Here is a 17,577-nt window from a genome sequence, read left to right as displayed (position 1 = left end):
GTAGAAAGCTGAAACTGGATCCTTTCCTTACTCCTTATATGAAAATTAATTCAAGATGGATTAGAGACTTAAATGTTAGACCTAAAACCATAAAAACCCTAGAAGAAAACCTAGGCAATACCATTCAGGACATAGGCATGGGCAAGGACTTCATGACAAACACCAAAAGCAATGGCAACAAAAGCCAAAATGGACAAATGTGATCTAATTAAACTAAAGAATTTCTGCACAGCAAAACAAACTACCATCAGAGTGAACAGGCAACCCACAGAATGGGAGACAATTTTTACAATCTACCCATCTGACAAAGGGCTAATATCCAGAACCTACAAAGAACTTAAACAAATGTACAAGAAAAAATCAAACAACCCCATCAAAAAGTGGGCAAAGGATATGAACAGACACTTCTCAGAAGAAGACATGCAGCCAACAGACATGCACAAAAAAATGCTTATCATCACTGGCCATCAGGGAAATGCAAATCAAAACCGCAGTGAGATACCATCTCACACCAGTTAGAATGGTAATCATTAAAAAGTCAGGAAACAACAGGTGCTGGAGAGGATGTGGAGAAATAGGAACACTTTTACACTGTTGGTGGGACTGTAAACTAGTTCATTGTGGAAAATGGTGTGGCGATTCCTCAAGGATCTAGAACTAGAAATACCATTTGACCCAGCCATCCCGTTACTGAGGATATACCCAAAGGAGTATAAATCATGCTGCTATAAAGACACATGCACACGTATGTTTATTGCGGTGTATTCACAATAGCAAAGACTTAGAACCAACCCAAATGTCCATCAATGCTAGACTGGATTAAGAAAATGTGGCACATATACACCATGGAATACTATGCAGCCATAAAAAAGGTTGAATTCATGTCCTTTGTAGGAACATGGTTGAAGCTGGAAACCATCATTCTGAGCAAACTGTTGCAAGGATAGAAAACCAAATACCACATATTCTCACTCATAGGTGGGAACTGAACAATGAGAACACTTGGACACAGGGTGGGGAACATCACACACTGGGGACTGTTGTGGGGTGGGTGGAGGGGGGAAGGATAGCATTAGGAGATATACCTAATGTAAATGACGAGTTAATGGGTGCAGCACACCAACATGGCACATGTATACATATGTAACAAACCTGCACATTGTGCACATGTACCCTAGAACTTAAAGTATAATTTTTTAAAAAACCTTAAAAAAAAAGAAAAAACTAAAAGGCATCCAAAATGGAAAGGAAGAAGTCAAATTATCCTTATATGCAGCTGATATAATCTTATATTTAGAAAACCTAAAGACTCCACCAAAAAACTATTAGAATTAATAAACAAATTGAGTAAATTTGCAGGATACAAAATCAACATACAAAAATCAGTAGCATTTCTATATGCCAACAGTGAACAATCTGGAAAAAAATTAAAAAGTAACCCATTTACGATACCCACAAATAAAATCAAACACTTAGGAGTTGACCAAAGAAGTGCAAGATCTCTACAATGAAAACTATAAAGCACTGATGAAAGAAACTGAAGAGGACACACAAAAAAATGAAAAGATATTTCATGTTCATGGATGGAATAATCAGTATTGTTAAAATGTCTATACTACCCAAAAGAATCTACAGATTTAATGCAATCCCTATCAAAATGCCAATGATATTCTTCACAGAAATAGAAATCTTAAAATTTATATGGAACCACAAAAGACCAAGAATAGCCAAAGCTACCCTAAGCAGAAAGAACAATTGGAGAAATCATATTACCTGACTTCAAATTGCACTGCAGAGCTATAGTACCCAAAACAGCATGGTACTGCCAAAAGCAGACATGTAGACCAGTGGAACAGAATAGAGAGCCCAGAAACAAATCTATATACCTACAGTGAACTCATTTTTGACCAAGATGCCAAGAACATACATTTGGGATAAGACAATCTCTTCAATAATGGTGCTGGGGAAACAGGATATCCACATGTAAAGGAATAAAACTATACCCATATTTCTCATCATATATGAAAACCAAATCAAAATTGATTTAAGACTTAAATCTAACACCTGAAACTATCAAATATTAAATGAAAACATTGGGGAAACTCTCCAGGACATTGGTCTGGGCAAAAAATGTTTGAGTAATTCTCCATCAGCACAGACAACCAAAACAAAAATAGGATCACATCAAGTTAAAAAGCTTCTGCACAGCAAAGGAAAAAAATCAACAAAGTGAAGTGAGAATCCACAGAATGGGAGAAAATATTTGCAAACTACCCATCTGACAAGGGATTAATAATCAGCATATGTAAGGAGCTCAAACAACTCTACAGGAAAAAATCTAATAATCTGATTTAAAAAGGGCAAAAGATCTAAATAGGCACTTCTCAGAGGAAGACATACAAATGGAAAACTGGCATATGAAAAGGTGCTCAACGTTATAATGAGCTATCATCTCACACCACTTAAAATGGCTTTTATCCAAAATACAGGCAATAACAAGTGCTAGCGATGATTTGGAGAAAAGTAAACCCTCATACACTGTTTGTGGCAATATAAATTAGTATGACCATTATGCAAAACAGTTTAGAGGTTCTTCAAGAAACTAAAAATATAGCTACCATATGATGCAGAATCTGACGGCTGGGTATATACCCCAAAGAAAGGAAATCAGGATGTGAAAGGGATATCTACACTACCATGCTTGTTGCAGCACTGTTTACAATAGCCGAGATTTGGAATTAATGCAGATGTCCACCAACAAATGAATGGATAAAGAAAATATGGTACATATACGCAATGGAGTACTTACTATTCAGTCATAAAAAAAGAAAAATGAGATCCTGTCATTTGCAACAACATGGATTAAATTGGAGGTCATTATGTTAAGTGAAATAAGCTGGAAACAGAAAGACAAACTTCCCATGTTCTCACTTATTTGTAGGAGCTAAAAATTAAAACAATTAAACTCATGGAGACAGAGAGTAAAAAGATGGTTTCCAGAGTCTGGGAAGAGTAGTGGGCAGGACGGGAATGGCAGAGGGAGAAATGGGAATGGTTAATAAGTACAAAAAGTAGTTAGAAAGAATAAGACCTAGTATTTGATAGCACAACAGGGTAACTATAGTCAATAATAATTTAATTATACATTTAAAAATTACTAAAACAGTGTAACTGGATTGTTTGTAACACAAAGGACAAATGCTGGAGGGATGGATACCCCATTTACCATAATGCAATTATTACGTATTGCACACCTGCATCAAAGTATCTCATGAACCCCATGAATACATACACCTATTATGTACCCAGAAAAATTAAACAACAACAATAACAACAACAACAACAAAAAACCTCAGCTAGGTGGGGTGGCTCACACCTGTAATCCCAGCACTTTGGGAGGTTGGAGAGCAGGAGGATTGCTTAAGGCCAGGAGTTCAAGACCAGCCCAATCAACATAGCAAGATCACATCTCTACAAAAAAGAAAAAAAATAGCTGGGCATGGTAGTGCATCCCCAAGTGGTCCCAGCTACTCAGGAGGCTGAGGTGGAAGGATTGCTTGAGCCCCAGTGGCCAAGGCTACAGTGAGCCATGGTCATACTACCACACTCCAGGCCAGGCAACAGAGCAAGACCCTGCCTCAATCAGTCAGTCAATTAAATAAATAAAGGGCTAAAAACACCAGAAAAGCAGATTAAAAAGAGTTCAAAGAAGGGCTCGGGAATGGGCAGAGGTGTCCTGGAGCTGACTTGTTCCAGCTTGGGAAAGCCAGCTGGCACATTTCTTCCCAAGGTCCTGTTCAAGGACATCAAAATGATAGCTTGAAATCAGGCACATGGGGGTATTTAGACCACGGAAACGAAAACACTGTAAGTCAGGCCTCTTTTTTTTTTTTTTTTTCCAGAGAGTTAGTTGTTATACATACCAGTATACCACTGGGGTGGGACAGGGACTCCTGTTTCAATTATAAGCTTTATTGTACTATTTGGGTATTCAAACTATGCAAGTGTATGACCTGAGAAAACAATATTTTCCAAGGAGTAACCCGTGGGATGAGGGAAGAAAGAGAAACAAAGAGAGAGGATTTGCCTTATCAAATATCAGAGCATACCATAAAACCAATATAAATAATCTAATTAGATGGTATACACATGTAAATAAACAGAATAGTAGAACAGAGAATGTAGAAATTGATCCTTAATACATATATACATTTTTACATGATCAAATGGTATTTCAATTCAACAAGAGAGATGATTAAGTTATAAATAATGCCAATTCAATTGTCTATGCACTTGTATTAATTTGTTATGGCTGCCTTAACAAAATACCACAGACTAGGTGGCTTATACAACAGGAATTGATTTTCTCATAGTTTTGGAAGCCAGAAGCCCTGAGATCAAGGCATTGCCAGGTTTGGTTCTCCCTGAGGCCATTCTCCATGGCTTGCCAATGGGACACTTTCTCACTGTATCTTCCATGGCCCTTCCTCCCTTTCTCCCTCCCTCCCTCCCTCCCTTCTTTCCTTCCTTTCTTCTTTCCTTTTTTCTTTTTTTTTAACAAAGTTTTTTGCTTTTGTTACCCAGGCTGGAGTGCAGTGGCGCAATCTTGGCTCACTGCAACCTCCACCTCCCAGGTTCAAGCAATTCTCCTGCCTCAGCCTCCCAAGTAGCTGGGATTACAGTCGTATGCCACCACTCCCAGCTAATTTTTGTATTTTTGGTAGAGATGGGGTTTCATCATGTTGGTCAGGCTGGTGTCGAACTCCTGACCTCCAGTGATCTGCCGGCCTCAGTCTCCCAAAGAGAGATTGGGATTACAGGCATAAGCTCCCGTGCCCAGCTTTCCACGGCCTTTTTAATATGTGCATGCACATCCCTAGTTTCTCTTCCTCTTCTTATAAGGACCCCAGTCATACTGGATTAGGACCCCACCTAATGACCTCATTTTACCTTAATTCCCTCTTTGAAGGCCCTATCCCTAAATACAGTCACATTGTGAATCAGGTATTCAATGTAGCAATTTTGCAGAGACACAATTCAGTCCACACCACCACCTAAAGAAGTAATATTCAGCCTTTATCTTACATAATATTAAAAGTAAATTCCAGGGTGAATAAAATTTAAAATAAAAAGCTAAATCATAAAAATGTAAAAGATAATCTGGACTCCATGTATGTATAATCTAGGGTCACAGATGTTTCTTAACCAAGTCAGAAATCTCATAAACCATGCAGTAAAAACAATAGAAATACTTGACTGTATAAAAATTTTGAACTTTAATGTAAAAGATACATTAAACAAAACAAAGCGTGCCAGTGAGAAGATAGTGCCGGAAACATGAACCACCCTAGGTATTTCAAGAAGTACAGAGTTTAATACAGGAAATTAGGAGTTTATAAAAGTATTAGAAGGGCCATAGAACAAGAACCAGAAGTCAGGTGTCTGCCACTGTATGACCCATTTCAAGGACACATCAACAAAATAACAATGAGACGTCAGAAAGCTATTGCTATTATCACTGCTGCTTCTTCAGTTCTCAAAGTCAGGAAGGTGATAATTGGACACTGGAATGCAGAGTCTGCTTACAAATATTCATAATTCTTTAAACTTGCTTTATAGCAGAAATAGCAGAAGAAAACGGTTTCTGCCTCCCTTCCATCTTCCAGGTCTTGCATGAATGCATCCCTTTGGTACAACCTCATTCATGCCACATTCCTTGCTGCAGCCTCGGCAAACATAGTGAGACAGGATTTTATTTTATTTATTTCATTAAGAATATTTTTGAAATTAGCTGGGAGTGATGCTATATGCCTGTAGCTTTTGCTACTTAGGAGGCTGAGGAGTGAGCATTGCTTGAGCCAGGAACCCAAGGCTGCAGTGAGCTATGATTGCACCATTGCACTACAGCCTTCGTGACCCTGTCTCAAATAATAATAATAAGATTCCTAGCTGCAGGAGAATCTGTGAATGTGGTCTTTATCTTGCCAGCACTTGTGATCAAAAGAGTACATAGAAGGGGTTCTGTATCAAGGGTTTCTCTACATCAACTGGCAAAATCATGTCCAGCAAACAAAGCTCATTCAAAAGCAACACATTTGGGGGCTGTGAGCTGGAAACTTCCACACTGATGATAGACAAAGACATATAATTTAAAATACATTAGGAGCTATTAAATATGGATAAGAAAAAAGTAAGCAATTGAAAAATGGCCAAGGATATCAACAGGCATTTACAGAAAAAGAAACATGAATGACAATTTTTTAAGAAAATATGTTTAAACTCACTAGTTATCAGAGAAGACCAAAATTAAACAATACTGAGATATTATTTTATACCCATCAGACTGGCAAAAGTTTTAAAGAGCAATGACACATATCAGTGATGGGAATTGGAAAAGGGTGATTGAATAAGGTCAGGATTCAGGTTTTAAAAAGAGAAATTATTCTGTTTTAATTTGTGTTACAGTCTGAATGCTGATGTTCTCTCAAAATTTTTATGTTGAAATTCTCACCCCAGGGTGATAGCATTAGAAGATCTGGCCTTTGTGAGGCGATTAAATCGAAAGGGTGGAGTCCTTGTGAATGGGATTAGCACCCTTGTGAAAGAGGCCCTAGAGATGTCACTCATCCCTTCTGCTATGTTAGGTTAGAGTGAGAAGGAGGCTGTCATCTGTGAGGAAGCAGCCCTCACAAAACACTGAATCGGCCAGAGTCTTGATCTTGGACTTTCAGCCTCCAGAACTGTGAGAAATAAATTTCTGTTGTTTATAAGCCACTCAGTCTATGGTATATTATTAGAGCAGCTGAAACAGACTAAGGTAATTAGAAAGGAATGGAACACCAGGAATTATAATGTAAATGACATATTAAATGAAGTGTATACATCAGGGTGCAGTGCAGGAAACATGAACCACTCAACCTGAAATACAAAACAATTTTTAAGCACCTATTATTGAAAGGGCTGGAGCAGTTGGCTCTAAGGTGTGCCTCCAGCAATGGCCTCCAGAAAAATCACTGCTGAACTCACCACCAGACACTGCTTTCCTTTCACTATTTTTTTTTAAACATGGAAGAGTATAATGAAACATCATTTCTGTAAAATAGTGACATTATGTGTGCATGTGTGTGCATATACATGTGCATAAATGAGTATCTAGTTACATGTACAATGGCCAGGTGTGGTGGCTCATGCCTGTAATCCCAGTACTTTGGGAGGCCAAAGCGGGCAGATTACCTGAGGTCAGGAGTTTGAGATCAGCCTAGCCAACGTGGCGAAACCCCATCTCTACTAAAAATACAAAAATTAGCTGGGTGTGGTGTCGGGCACCTGTAGTCCCAGTTACTCAGGAGGCTGAGGCAGGAGAATTGCTTGAACTCAGGAGGTTGAGGTTGCAGTGAGCCAAGATCGTGCCACTGCACTCCAGCCTGGGTGACAGAGCAAGACTCCACCTCAAAAAAAAATTAAAAAATAATAAAAAAAATTACACGTACAAGAGGAAAATTATGGAAGGAGACATACCAGACTGTGAATGTGGGTTATCAGCATAAGTGGAAGAGCGTGGGTAGAGATGAGGAAGTTTGAATTGCTGTGAATAAAAGGGGAAGAGGGAATGAGAAAGGCGAAGAGAAAGAAAGGGGAAAAAGAAAAAGAAAAACACTAAAAAACGACCATTGTTTTCAGCATGGGTCCTCAAAGCCACCCTCTGTAACCTGTAATTTAAAAAGCTTCTGTCCAAATGCTCACTTGTGAAAAAAAAACACTATCATTCAGCTAAGTATGTCATTGTGACTGATTTACATGAGAGCAAGCACTAAACCAAACCACTGCTTAAATTATCCAGATGTTCTAGAATCAAATATTTTCCATTCTGGAAAGTAATTTGGCAAAAGCAGCAAAACTTTCATATCCAGCGATCCAAAAATTTATACCTCTAGAAATATACCTTAAAGAAGAACTGGAGATTTGGGCACAATTTGTGGTTTAAAGATGTTATTTTACTATTAACTACAGTAGCAAACAATAAGGAGAAAAACAGTCTAAATGGTAAAAGTTAATTTTGTAGATCCATGAAATGGAACATCAAGTAACCACTAAAAGTATATTTTAAAGATTTCTAACAGCATAGGAAACTGCTCATGATATAATGTTAAGTGAATAATAAAACAAGACAGAAAATATGGATTGCATGCTAGACACACATACACAAACACAAAGACCTTAAGGAGGAGGCTGGGCACAGTGGCTCACGCCTATAATCCCAGCACTTTGGCAGGCCGAGGTGGGCAGATCACAAGGTCAGAAGACCAAGACCATCCTGGTTAACATGGTGAAACCCCGTCTCTACTAAAATAAAAAAAAAAAAAAAAAAATTAGCTGGGCATGGTGGCAGGCACCTGTAGTCCCAGCTATTCAGGAGGCTGAGGCAGGAGAATTACTTGAACCCAGGAGGTCGAGGTTGCAGTGGGCCAAGATCGTGCCACTGTACTCCAGCCTGGGTGACAGGGCAAGACTCCATCTCAAAAAAAAAAAAAAAAAAAAAAAAAAAGAAGACCTTAAGGAGGAACTACACCAAAATGCTAATGATGATTAGCTCTAGGAAGTAAGTTAAAGGTGATTCTCATTTTCTTCATTTATTTGTGGTTTTTTTTTTTTTTTTTTTTTTTGGTTTTTTTTTTTTTTTTTTTTTTTTTTTTTTACAACTTTTCTATAATGAGTGCATATTTGGGATGAAATGTTCTTTTCCTTACCCGGTATGAAGGCATTCTGTCTAACAAATCAGTCGGCCCTGTGATCCACGACTTGTCAACTCTGTGAGGGTGGACATCTGCTTCACGTTGTGTCCCCCACTGCTGAGCACATGCTAGTGGATGAATGGTTGGGGGGGATGGATTTGGTTGTGCTGGTGGGCCAGAAAGGGGTTTCTCTCTTCCATCAATTCCCTATTATTTTCTCTCTCTTCTGATTCCCTCCCACTCCAACTGTATTAAAGCACTGTACTAACTTTTGTTAGTACTAACTGTACTAACTTTTGTTGCCACTATGATGCATTCATTTTCAGCTAAACAAGTTTTTAAATAGACTTCGTTAATGGATGTCAATGGTTCTGTTCTAGAACTGTCTTTCCCTTCAAGACACCCAGGAACATTTTAAAGTCACAACTGAGCAATAACAAATTATTTATTATTGTTTTCCTTAACAAATTCTCACCTAATCATAAAATGATTGTGGATGTTAGTGTTTACATCCTGGCTGTCAGCAGTAGCGCAGGAAAACATCAAAGTTTTTTGGGTAACAAAGAATCACCTCTGATCTTCACTTCAAAGACAACCAGGAAAAAAAAATTCTTCCCAGCAACATGTTTGAGATTAATGTCAATCAGGCTTTTCCCTCAACTTGTCTATGCAAGTACATGCTTTATAATAATCGGAGCTTGTTAGGAAACCATAAACCTCCTCCAAAATGGCAGTAAAAATACCTACAGCACACACACACAATTTTTTCCTATGCGTTATAAACAAATTTTAGTTAATATATTTTTCCCCACTTAACCCTGTTCCCCAAGACTAATTTTAAAAGAGTGCCAATAAGGCCCCATCACAAAGATGTACAAATGCTGTTTCTAAGCCCAGGAATCTAAACACTCAACATTTTCTCTAATGTGTGTAGAGGTTTCCTTTCTCTTCAGAGCCCATGTCTACCTATCCATTTTCTCCCAGAAGCACAAAGCCTTCTGGTCTGGTTCTAGGACTTATTCAGGATTCTCAATTTCACCTTTATAAATAGATGCTCTTCTGGGACATGACAACCAGAGGAAGGCAGCTTTGCTCCTGGAACCCTTCCCAGCCTGGTTTGATGCCTCATCTCTGTCCCCCACAGTGCCCAGTGCTACCTCGACCTCATCACTTATTGTACGATCATCATCATCTGTGAGCTCTCTGAGAGTTAGGACCAAGTTTTGGTCATCTTTGTATCCCCAGCACATAGCCCACTGCCCAGCACACAGTTGGAGCTCGCAAGTACCTGTTGTCTGGTTAAGAGCATGAATGGATGTGCAGATCACCCTTCACCCATGTGACTAAAAGCAAGAGTCTTCAGGAGTCTGGGAAGAAAGAGGGAGAACAATTGGGAAACAGGTCAACTAGAGCAAGGATAGGCAGTTGGAATATGTGATGTAAGAAGGTCCAAGAAGTCAGGCAGCATATTTAGTAGAAAGGGGCTCATTAAACACAGGCTAAAGGTGAAGTGAATGACAAGATGACAGCCATTATAGGATACAGGCTAGAGCTTCAGACCCCAGAGAGCAGAAAGCTGATATCATTTTCTTTGCATTCTGTCCAGGATGGACTCTAACATTTTTAACTACTTGCACCTGGAAACATTGGTTGAGAACCTGTATTTATGTGTGTACGTGAGATCTGGGCTAATGCGGTAGCGCCCTCTTTCATGTGATAAATGCTTAAAAGCTTTCCCGCTACTGCACACCCATGGCCTCCATGATGGGTCTGTCCCAAAATTAGCTTGGTAAGACTCCCCCTGGGGCTACACCAGTAAGTAACCCACCATGCTACTAGAATCTGATTAAGGGCATTATAAAATACAGTGATTTTTAAACATTTTTGGCCAGGCGCGGTGGCTCACGCCTGTAATCCCAACACTTTGGGAGGCCGAGGAGGGTAGATCACCTGAGGTCAGGAGTTCGAGACCAGTCTGGCCAACATGGTGAAACCCTGCCCCTACTAAAAATACAAAAATTAGCCAGCCATGGTGGCACATGCCTGTTGTCCCAGCTACTCAGGAGGCTGAGGCAGGAGAATCGCTTGAACCCAGGAGGCAGAGGTTGCAGTGAGCCAAGATCTCACCATTGTACTTCAGCCTGGGCAACAAGAGTGAAACTCTGTCTCAAAAATAAATACGTAAAACATTTTCAGTTGATCCCTGAATGTAATAATTCATTCAGTCAACAAATATTTGTTGAGTTTCAAATATGTGTTAGCTACTGTGCTATAATAGTAGGAAAGGTCCGATGTAAAAACATTACACTTTTTCCATTCACTCTGCATGTCCACAGCCACTGCCGTCAAAGATATAGAAGAATGTGAGAAAAAAAAAAAAAAAAACCAGAATATTTAGTAGGTCCAATTTCATCTGAATATCAGCCTATATGAAGAGGGCAATTACTCCTATAAGTTACTGAAATGATGTGATAGTTGATTTGGGGGAATTTTATGAATAGATTTTGTCTTCATTCTTTATGTAAAATCCATCCTGGAGTCCACATAATGAACATTTATAACAGCTTGGCCAGAATCACCAAGTAAGTATGTCCAATGGGTTCAGTTGCAGAAAACAGAATTCATACTACCCAGGTGCAGTGGCTCACACCTATAATCCCAGCACTTTGGGAGGCACAGGTAGGAGGATGGCTTGAGTCCAGGAGTTCGATGCCTGGGGGCTATAGCAAGACCCCATCTCCACAAAAAAATTTCAAAAGTAGCCAAGCATGGTGGTGCACACCTATAGCCTCAACTACTTGGAAGATTAAGCAGGAAGGATCTCCTAAGCCCAGGAGGTCAAGGCTGCAGTGAGTCACGATTGTGCCACTACACTCTAGCCTGGGTGACAGGGCAAGACTCCATCTCAAGGAAAAAAAAAAGACTTCTATAGATATGCATAAAAAATGTACAAAAAATATATATTTTTAAAATTTACACTAGCTCTTGCAGGTCAGCAATCTCAGAGGCCTGGAGGCAGGAAGAGGCTGCCATTCCCTGTTCAGTTACTTCTTGAAACTCATCGATCAGAAAAAAATGTTCCTCCTTCCCTGGGGAAAAGTGAGGGAAGGAGCCCAGGCAAGCCAGGCATATTACTCTACTGCAAATTCCTCCACTTGGAATTTCTGAGTGAGAAGTTAAGCGCTTCCCATTAACCAGTTCAATATTTTGAAGTAGTTGACTTCCTTCCCTGTGATTCTGACCTGGACTCTGTCTTTCAAAAACAAGCACAATCACAGTGTGTGCCTCATCCAATTGCTGAAATAAGGACTGAGCTCTCCCACAGTAGTATAGGCCAGTAACAGTCACCTAGGATGGATAAAAGTATCTTTGACTAGCTGGTAATCTGTGTAATCACGAAGTTTAAGAATGTTTCTCATTTCATGTACATCATCAATATCAGACCCTCAGCATCAATGCTGGGATTTTTTTTTTTTTTTTCTTTTTTTGAGACAGGGTCTCGTTCAGTTGCCCAGGCTGGAGTGTAGTGGCATGATCTTGGCTCACTGCAACTTCTGCCGCCCAGGCTCTCACCTCAGTCTCCTGAGTAGCTGGGACCCCAGGCGTGTACCACCACACCAGGCTAACTTTTCGTATTTTTCCTAGAGATGGGGTTTCACCATGTTGCCCTCACTTCCTTGTACAACTTGCACTCCAAGTAATGAGTCAGGGTCCAGATGTTCTTATAGGTATGCTGTAAACATCTGATTTTGCCATTCCTCAGGTTCATAGCTCAGAACACTGAATAAACATTCACCAAGGAACGTAGGGTAATTCTCAGGGTCTGCTTGAGTTAGTGCTATCTGGTCTCAAACTACTGAGCTCAAGATATCTACTCACCTCAGCCTCGCAAAGCGCTGGGATTATAAACCTGAGCCACCACGCCCAGCCCAGTACTGGGACTGACAGAAAGATCTCAGAGTTATGAAGAGTCATTCTAAAGTGTATTATCCTATACAGTGGCACATGACTGTAGTCCCAGCTAGGCTGAAACAGCAGGATTGCTTGAGCCCTGTCGTTTTGGACTCCCAGGCCAGCAAGCTGGGAGGGTATGGTCACCCAGAGGCCAATAAAAAAGACCGGGAGACAGCAGGCGAGACATGGAGTTTTATTCCGGGGGCTTACATACCAGGCGTCCAGGAGTGGCATGCTGGACAGGAAAACCACTGCTATCTGTGAATAACACGTAAGTTATAAAGCTATTTTTGTTTGGCAGCCTCTACTTAGTAGCCTGTACTAAGCTCAAAACAAAGGCCTTCCCTTCCTTGTACGACTCGTGTTCCAAGGAACGAGTCAGGGTCCCAGAATTCTTACAGGTACGGTGTAAACATCTGATTTAACCATTCCTGGGGTCCATAGCTCAGAACACTGAACAACAATTCACCAAGAAACATAGGGTAATTCTCAGGGTCTGCTTGAGTTACTGCTATCTGGCAAGACATGCCCACCATCCAAGCCCAGGAGTTCAGGGCTGTAGCAAGGCTCTGTCTCTAAATAAATAAAATACAAACTACAAACTTCTCCACAGGCTTGCCATATTAATTCCCACAGACATACCAATTTACTTTTGAAATTATCTTTTCCAGCAAACCAGCCTCACTCTACATAAGCTTTAATAATGTATTTCAGATACTCTTACTAATCTTACCGAAAATAGTCTATTTAAAAAAAAAAAAAGAAACTCCACTTATAAGGCAACACTTTCACTTCCTTCTTACTGTTTACTGTTTTGATTAGTACTTGAAATATTTATCTTATTCTCCTTTTGTTTAAACTTGGAACTGGAATTTTAAAGTGGAGCTGATAATCTACATACTCCAGATTTGAAAGTTTTAGCCTCATCAGAAAAAACCAGCAGATGTTCATTTCTCATGAAAATATGGCAATAAGAATGCATTTGCAGTTACAAAATAGGTAAAGTCATTTGTGGTGCTCATTAATCCTGCTACTCCTGTGGAAAAAAAAGCTAAAAACGTTGCCTGCATTTTGCAGATGGAAAGAAAGTAACAGGTTCCATCTTGCTCTAGGTATAACAGCAAAGCCTTTGGTAGAGCCAGAAATAGAACCTCAAGAGATTTGTGTTCCCTTTTTGATATAGAACAGAACTCAACTCAGCAGTCTCATTAAAATCATGCTACAGAAGAAGCTAGTCTGTCTCTTCACTCAATTTTCTTTAATAGAATACAATCATTTATTTCAGCTCTACTTTCAACTAAGTGCCTTATGCTAATTAGTCTGACTGACCATACTGTATAAATTATTACTTTAATTTATATAGTGATTTCATAGAATACATTTGATGCTAAGCATAATGGATAATATGTAATCATTTTAAGGAACTTTTTTTTTTTAAAGAAAAAGCACAATTTAAAATCCAATATCATCAAATTCTACAGGAGAGGAAGCTGTGTTATTTAGGTTCAGCAGGTAAACATGCATCTTCAAATATGACTGCCTTAATATAATTCTGTATTTTAAAGCGTTCTAAATTAAGCCACATAAATTTTTAAAGAAAACACCTTCAAAGTTACAGAAATTGAGAATTCCATGCTGCCATCCTGTGTCTACCATCTTGCCATTGCAGCTATAATTTCAATTTTCTAAATTTGTGTTTGTGCACATGTGTGCAAGTGTTAGAGTGGCATTTGAGTCTCGAACTGCTACATTGATTACATGTGCTCAGAACTCCTAATATGTTCACTAACCATCTACACTATTGGACTGGGAATAGACTAGCTCTCAATAGAAAAGAAAAAAAAAAAAAAAGCAATATGTGGATCCTCAAGGGCAAAATGAAGATTTAAAACTTTTTTTTAGAGGTCAGGCATGGTGACTCACGCTTGTAATCCCAGCACTTTGGGAGGCTGAGGTGGGTGGATCATGAGGTCAGGAGTTCGAGACCAGCCTGACCAATATGGTGAAACCTTGTCTCTACTAAAAATACAAAAATTAGCCAGGCATGGTGGCTGAGCTGTAATCCCAGCTACTCAGGATGCTGAGCCTGGAGAATCACTTAAACCCAGGAGGAGGAGGTTGCAGTGAGCCAAGATTGCAGCACTGCACTCCAACCTGGGTAACAGAGCGAGGCTAGGTCTCAAAAAAAAAAAAAAAAAAAAAAAAATAGAGATGGGCTCTTGCTCTGTCATGCAGTGGTACTATCATAGCTCACTGCCTCTCACCTCAGCCTCCTGAGTAGCTGGGACTACAGGCACATGCCACCGCAACAGGCTAATTTTTCTCAGGCTGGTCTTGAACTCCTGGCCTCAAGTGATCCTCCTACATTGGTCTCCCAAACACTGAGATTACAGTGTAAGCCACCACGCTCTGCCTAAAATGAGGAATTTAATCATGCCTATTGGGTAGAGTAGCTGGAAAAATTAAATGAGATAATCTATATAGAGCAGTTAAAGGAGTGCAGAGAATGAAATAAGTGTGCAATGATGGTTAGCTATTATTAGCTGTGAACATAATGACCTGAACACATGCTGGTCTTGCAAACACCAACTTTTATTGACCTGCATTTGTACAACACATTATTAATGAGTATCACTGATGGGCATTTTAAACATGGTCTACAAGGTCCAACATGGTCTGGCAGTCACCAGCATCTCCAGCCACATTCCCTCTATAGCCCAGATTATATCATGCCTTATCCTATATCTCTCTCCACCCCACCTGACCCCTTGGCTTTTTTTTGTAGAAAGTCATGGCAGCCTTTCTACATGTCCATGGATACACTGAGCTCCTTCCTAGAGCACACACACTGTACATCCTCTTTCCTCTACCTATACCCCAGGCTCCACTCTTTTGCTTTATAAACTCATCTTCAATTTTCTGCTTACTCATCCTTCCCTCAAACTCACAGTTAGGTCCCTGACCACCACTCCAGCTCTTGTTAAGTGGTAATTTTACATTTTTATATGATTTGTGTATCAATGTCTGTTTTATCTACTATACTAAAAGTTCCACAAGGGCAAGGTCCTTGATTTGGGTTTTTTTTTTCACTATTTGCTCTCAGGTCTACTACAGTACTTGACATATGGTAGGTTCTCATTGGTTTTATAAATGAATAAACATATCCCAACAACAAGGCTATTGCTCCCAAGAATTGAGTATTTATCTCTTTCATTTTATTTCACAATCACTATTCTCCTCATCTCTGGCCTTATTCAATCTTACAGTGAAAAACATAGATATTCTATTAGGTAAAAGTAGCTTGGGGTAAAATAAAATGGGAATTTAATTGATAGAGAAAGGGAGAAAGAGAAAAAGTCAAGTTACTTAAACATAGAAATGGGGTGGTGACCGCCATGTTATGAATGCAAAAGTGTCTAAAGATATATGCAGAAAGGATTATTCTAAGAGTATTGCTTGCTTTTGCATGGTTGAGAATAATGTTATTTCAGTGGATGGATGTGTTCATCACACTGTAATGCATGTAAAAACAACGTGTAAAGAAACATCAATAAAAGACATCTCAAAAAGTGCCACTTGGGAAAAAAGAAAAAAGAAAAAGATATGGGGTAGTGAGTCAACATTAGCAAGGGGTAGTATAAACAGTGGTTAAACCCATGTCTTGAGCCAGGCAAAAGAGCAAAAGACAGAGAGAGGACCTCAATGAAGAAGGAAGAGGCAAAAAATAATGGCCTGGGGAGAGCTTAGACCCGTGGGGCTGGCAGAACCCAGACCAGAGGGGTGAGAGCCGCGCTGCTGGTGGTGAGGGTGCTCCAGCCAGCAGAACAGTGGGAAGGGAAAAGCAGTGGGCCCACTTAGAGGTTGAAAGAGGCAGGGACTGAGAATCTCCCGGGTTTGAGGACCACTCCCCCACCCATACAGCAGTTAGTATCCCAACTGCGGACCACGTGTCCCACGCCTCAGCGCGATGGCCCTTGGCCCTTGTCTTTTCTTTTCTTTTCTTTTTGAGACGGAGTTTCTGTCTTGTTGCCCAGGCTGGAGTGCAATAGCGAAGTCTCGGCTCACCGCAACCTCTGCCTCAAGCGATTCTCCTGCCTCAGCCTCCCGAGTAGCTGGCATTACAGGCGTGCACCACCAAGCCCGGCAAATTTTGTATTTTTAGTATAGACAGGGTTTCTCCATGTTGGTCAGACTGGTTTCGAACTCTCGACCTCAGGTGATCTGCCCACTTCGGCCTCCCCAATGCTGGGATTACAGGCATGAGCCACCGCGCCGGCTGGCCCATGTCTCTTTAGGTCTCTTCTGCTTTATCAAACATGAACCAAAATAGGATGCTACTCAGGTGTGGAGGTGCCAACCAGCCACTACTGGTAAAGAGTCTTTCATCTTATTTAGTCATTTCTACAGTAAAACGTATTTTCCAAAGACTACAGAACACCAGTCATGACGGGTTTTGTTTCTTCGTTTCTTAGAATCAAAGAGGAGTTTCATTTGTCCACAGGAAAGATGATTTGCTATTTTTATATTTTCAAGTTTTAACACGTTTTTTTCTTTAGCTCTTATAACCTTAACATTTTATATTTCGTGTTCATTTTTTATTCTCCATGAAAATGTCAGTCCAAGGGAGTCCTTTGTTTCTTCCATTTAAGGATTAGAAGATTGCCTGGCACAGAGTACACACCTGATGAACCCGTGCTGAATACTTAAGTGAGTAAAAACGCGGCATAAGGCCGGGAGCGGTGGCTCAAGCCTGTAATCCCAGCACTTTGGGAGGCCGAGACGGGCGGATCACGAGGTCAGAAGATCGAGACCATCCTGGCTAACTCGGTGAAACCCCGTCTCTACTAAAAAATACAAAAAACTAGCCGGGCGAGGTGGCGGGCGCCTGTAG

At 40.1% G+C, this 17,577-nt stretch overlaps 1 long non-coding RNA gene across 1 annotated transcript in view; it reads right to left on the bottom strand.

Annotated features, from left to right (window-relative positions):
- LOC108540327 (uncharacterized) overlaps window positions 1-17,577 on the bottom strand; it is a 28,202-nt gene that overhangs the window by 10,045 nt on the left and 580 nt on the right. The gene's annotated exons all lie outside the window — the stretch shown is intronic.

This window comes from Rhinopithecus bieti, unplaced genomic scaffold (genome assembly GCF_001698545.2).
Source record: "Rhinopithecus bieti isolate Rb0 unplaced genomic scaffold, ASM169854v2 scaffold_19114, whole genome shotgun sequence".
NCBI lineage: Eukaryota > Metazoa > Chordata > Mammalia > Primates > Cercopithecidae > Rhinopithecus > Rhinopithecus bieti.
This window is presented reverse-complemented; position numbering and strand designations above follow the sequence as displayed.